We start from the raw sequence: 5,000 nt of genomic DNA, 5'->3' as shown, positions 1-5,000 counted from the left end.
GGCCCCTGGAAGTCTGGAAAAAAGAATGGAACCTGACGCCTCCGAGGAGGGGGCGCCCAGGGAAGGAGGGAGATCCGGGTTGACCTGGTGACCGGACGGGAAAGAGGCCACCGGGCGTCCCCCCCCCTTAAAACCTAGGGGTTGACCTGGTGGCCGGAAAGCGAACCGGCCAGCAGGTGAACCCTTTCGATTCCACGGGTTGACCTGGTGGCCGGAAAGCGAACCGGCCAGCAGGTGAACCCGTTCGATTCCACGGGTTGACCTGGTGCCCGGGAGGGGACTCTGAAAATTTTTCAGCCCTTTCGACTCGGGGTTGACCTGGTGGCCGAGAGGGGACTCGCACGGCAGGCAAGCCGCCCTGGGCTGACCCTCCCCGGCCGCAGCGAGGGACTGCCTCCCGGCCGACAGGATCGGGCCCCTGGAAGTCTGGGGGGGGGGGAAATCGCCCCACGCCTCCGAGGAGGGCTGCCCGGGCGGGCCTGGCCCCGGAGCTCGAAAAAAAAAAAAGGATCGGGCCCACTAGAGACATGGACCAGGCCGCCCTGGGCTCACCCTCCCCGGCCGCAGCGAGGGACTGCCTCCCGGCCGACTGGATCGGGCCCCTGGAAGTCTGGAAAAAAGACTGGAACCTGACGCCTCCGAGGAGGGGGCGCCCAGGGAAGGAGGGAGATCCGGGTTGACCTGGTGACCGGACGGGAAAGAGGCCACCGGGCGTCCCCCCCCTTAAAACCTAGGGGTTGACCTGGTGGCCGGAAAGCGAACCGGCCAGCAGGTGAACCCTTTCGATTCCACGGGTTGACCTGGTGCCCGGGAAGCGAACCGGCCAGCAGGTGAACCCGTTCGATTCCACGGGTTGACCTGGTGCCCGGGAGGGGACTCTGAAAATTTTTCAGCCCTTTCGACTCGGGGTTGACCTGGTGGCCGAGAGGGGACTCGCACGGCAGGCAAGCCGCCCTGGGCTCACCCTCCCCGGCCGCAGCGAGGGACTGCCACCCGGCCGACTGGATCGGGCCCCTGGAAGTCTGGAAAAAAGAATGGAACCTGACGCCTCCGAGGAGGGGGCGCCCAGGGAAGGAGGGAGATCCGGGTTGACCTGGTGACCGGACGGGAAAGAGGCCACCGGGCGTCCCCCCCCCTTAAAACCTAGGGGTTGACCTGGTGGCCGGAAAGCGAACCGGCCAGCAGGTGAACCCTTTCGATTCCACGGGTTGACCTGGTGGCCGGAAAGCGAACCGGCCAGCAGGTGAACCCGTTCGATTCCACGGGTTGACCTGGTGCCCGGGAGGGGACTCTGAAAATTTTTCAGCCCTTTCGACTCGGGGTTGACCTGGTGGCCGAGAGGGGACTCGCACGGCAGGCAAGCCGCCCTGGGCTGACCCTCCCCGGCCGCAGCGAGGGACTGCCTCCCGGCCGACAGGATCGGGCCCCTGGAAGTCTGGGGGCGGGGGGAAATCGCCCCACGCCTCCGAGGAGGGCTGCCCGGGCGGGCCTGGCCCCGGAGCTCGAAAAAAAAAAAAAGGATCGGGCCCACTAGAGACATGGACCAGGCCGCCCTGGGCTCACCCTCCCCGGCCGCAGCGAGGGACTGCCTCCCGGCCGACTGGATCGGGCCCCTGGAAGTCTGGAAAAAAGACTGGAACCTGACGCCTCCGAGGAGGGGGCGCCCAGGGAAGGAGGGAGATCCGGGTTGACCTGGTGACCGGACGGGAAAGAGGCCACCGGGCGTCCCCCCCCTTAAAACCTAGGGGTTGACCTGGTGGCCGGAAAGCGAACCGGCCAGCAGGTGAACCCTTTCGATTCCACGGGTTGACCTGGTGCCCGGGAAGCGAACCGGCCAGCAGGTGAACCCGTTCGATTCCACGGGTTGACCTGGTGCCCGGGAGGGGACTCTGAAAATTTTTCAGCCCTTTCGACTCGGGGTTGACCTGGTGGCCGAGAGGGGACTCGCACGGCAGGCAAGCCGCCCTGGGCTCACCCTCCCCGGCCGCAGCGAGGGACTGCCACCCGGCCGACTGGATCGGGCCCCTGGAAGTCTGGAAAAAAGAATGGAACCTGACGCCTCCGAGGAGGGGGCGCCCAGGGAAGGAGGGAGATCCGGGTTGACCTGGTGACCGGACGGGAAAGAGGCCACCGGGCGTCCCCCCCCCTTAAAACCTAGGGGTTGACCTGGTGGCCGGAAAGCGAACCGGCCAGCAGGTGAACCCTTTCGATTCCACGGGTTGACCTGGTGGCCGGAAAGCGAACCGGCCAGCAGGTGAACCCGTTCGATTCCACGGGTTGACCTGGTGCCCGGGAGGGGACTCAGAAAATTTTTCAGCCCTTTCGACTCGGGGTTGACCTGGTGGCCGAGAGGGGACTCGCACGGCAGGCAAGCCGCCCTGGGCTGACCCTCCCCGGCCGCAGCGAGGGACTGCCTCCCGGCCGACAGGATCGGGCCCCTGGAAGTCTGGGGGCGGGGGGAAATCGCCCCACGCCTCCGAGGAGGGCTGCCCGGGCGGGCCTGGCCCCGGAGCTCGAAAAAAAAAAAAAGGATCGGGCCCACTAGAGACATGGACCAGGCCGCCCTGGGCTCACCCTCCCCGGCCGCAGCGAGGGACTGCCTCCCGGCCGACTGGATCGGGCCCCTGGAAGTCTGGGGGGGGGGGGGGGAATGGAACCTGACGCCTCCGAGGAGGGGACGCCCAGGGAAGGAGGGAGATCCGGGTTGACCTGGTGACCGGACGGGAAAGAGGCCACCGGGCGTGCCCCCGTTAAAACCCCTAGGGGTTGACCTGGTGGCCGGAAAGCAAACCGGCCAGCAGGTGAACCCTTTCGATTCCACGGGTTGACCTGGTGCCCGGGAAGCGAACCGGCCAGCAGGTGAACCCGTCCGATTCCACGGGTTGACCTGGTGCCCGGGAGGGGACTCTGAAAATTTTTCAGCCCTTTCGACTCGGGGTTGACCTGGTGGCCGAGAGGGGCCTCGCACGGCAGGCAAGCCGCCCTGGGCTCACCCTCCCCGGCCGCAGCGAGGGACTGCCCCTCCCCACCCCCCGGCTGACAGGATCGGGCGCACTGGAAGTCCGGGACAGTATTTTCCCCGACGCCGGGGAGGGCGGGCGGAGGGGCTCTGGCGGCCAGCCCGGGCCCCGGAGCTCGAAAAGGAAAAAAGGACCGGGCCCGCGAGAGACGGGGGCCCTGCCGCAGGGGGGGGGGCAGTCCGACCGGGGCTCACCGTGCGGCAGGCCCGGGCGTCGGCAGGGGAAAGCGGGCGAGGAGGCGCGGGGCCGGGTGCCTACGGCCATACCGGACCGAACGCCCCCGATCCCGTCCGATCTCGGAAGGTAAACCGTCCCGGGCCTGGCTAGTACTTGGATGGGTGACCGCCTGGGAATCCCAGGTGCCGTAGGCAGCTTTTCCCGGTCCGAGTCAGCTCTCTCTCCTTTTCTGGGGGGGAAGGAGAGGGGGGGACGGGCCGGAAAGCCCCTCGTCGCTCCTGCCGAGTCGGAGGTCGCGGCCGCAGGTCACGGGTCTGGGCGCCTGGGGTCCGGCTCCCCACCCACCCGGCTTCCTCCGCGGAGGACCCCCCCCGGGGCCACCGAAGCCGCTGGGGGAGACCCCGGGCATGGGGCGGACTGGCCCGGACCCTCCCGGCCGCCGGCCCGCAGGTCCGCCCCGAATCCCCCCCCGCGGCCACCCAGGCCAGGCCTGGCCAGGCGGGACGGACGGCGGGTGTCCAGCGCCCAGCGGCTTCCTCCAGCGGGGACCCACGGACCCCAAAGCCGCAGGGGGAGGCCCCGGGCCCGGGACGGACTCGCTCGGACCCCCTGCGCCCGGCCGCCGGCCCGCGGGACCGCCCCGAATCCCCCCGCGGCCACCCAGGCCAGGCCTGGCCAGGCGGGACGGACGGCGGGTGTCCAGCGCCCAGCGGCTTCCTCCAGCGGGGACCCACGGACCCCAAAGCCGCAGGGGGAGGCCCCGGGCCCGGGCCCGACTCGCTCGGCCCCCCCGCCTCCCCTGCGCCCGGCCCCCGGCCCGCGGGACCGCCCCGAATCCCCCCGCGGCCACCCAGGCCAGGCCTGGCCAGGCGGGACGGACGGCGGGTGTCCAGCGCCCAGCGGCTTCCTCCAGCGGGGACCCACGGACCCCAAAGCCGCAGGGGGAGGCCCCGGGCCCGGGCCCGACTCGCTCGGCCCCCCCGCCTCCCCTGCGCCCGGCCCCCGGCCCGCGGGACCGCCCCGAATCCCCCCGCGGCCACCCAGGCCAGGCCTGGCCTGGCGGGACGGACGGCGGGTGTCCAGCTCCCAGTGGCTTCCTCCAGCGGGGACCCACGGACCCCAAAGCCGCAGGGGGAGGCCCCGGGCCCGGGACGGACTCGCTCGGCCCCCCCGCCTCCCCTGCGCCCGGCCCCCGGCCCGCGGGACCGCCCCGAATCCCCCCGCGGCCATCCAGGCCAGGCCTGGCCTGGCGGGCCGGTGTGCGGCTCCCCCGGGCTTCCTCCCCCGACGACCCGCGCCCCCCTGAGCCGCAGGCGGAGACCCCGGCCCCGGGGCGGACCGGCCCGGGCTCGCTCGAGCCCCCTGCGCCCGGCCCGCAGGACCGCCCCCCCGAATCCCCCGGGAGAGGCCCGGCCTGCACGCCACTGACGACCCGCGGCCCCCAAAGTCGCAGGAGGCGCCCCCCCCCCCCCCGGTTAGCCCCGTCTCGCTCCGCGCCCCCCGCCCCTCGCTGCCGGGACCGGGCGCCGCCCCAGAGTCAGCCGCAGCCGGCCGGCCTGAGAGCTGCCCTCCTGTGGACGACGGTGAGTTTACCTTGATACTAACCGGCCGTCAGCCAGGTCAACCCCATTGCTAGACTGGGGTGGACCTGGTGGCCGAGTGGGGACTTGGAACATTTGACAGCTGCTTCCCGGGGCTTGACCGGTTGTCCTGAACGCCCCCCACCCCCAGCCCCAGCCCCCGGCTCCTGCTCCCCTCTCCCCAGCCTCGGTGCTCCGCTCCCTGCCTCGGAGGCTGCCTCTC

The 5,000-nt window shown here is 71.3% G+C and overlaps 1 non-coding gene across 1 annotated transcript; it reads left to right on the top strand.

The window, feature by feature from the left end:
- Positions 1–3,272: 3,272 nt before the first annotated feature.
- LOC135978034 (5S ribosomal RNA) lies at positions 3,273–3,391 on the top strand. Its single transcript, XR_010595463.1, has one exon. It is a non-coding gene; the product is annotated as a 5S ribosomal RNA (ribosomal RNA).
- The last annotated feature ends 1,609 nt before the right edge of the window (positions 3,392–5,000 follow it).

Source organism: Chrysemys picta, unplaced genomic scaffold (assembly GCF_011386835.1).
Source record: "Chrysemys picta bellii isolate R12L10 unplaced genomic scaffold, ASM1138683v2 scaf100, whole genome shotgun sequence".
Classification (NCBI taxonomy): domain Eukaryota; kingdom Metazoa; phylum Chordata; order Testudines; family Emydidae; genus Chrysemys; species Chrysemys picta.
The sequence above is the reverse complement of the archived record's forward strand: the minus strand, read 5'-3'. Positions and strand labels throughout refer to the sequence as shown.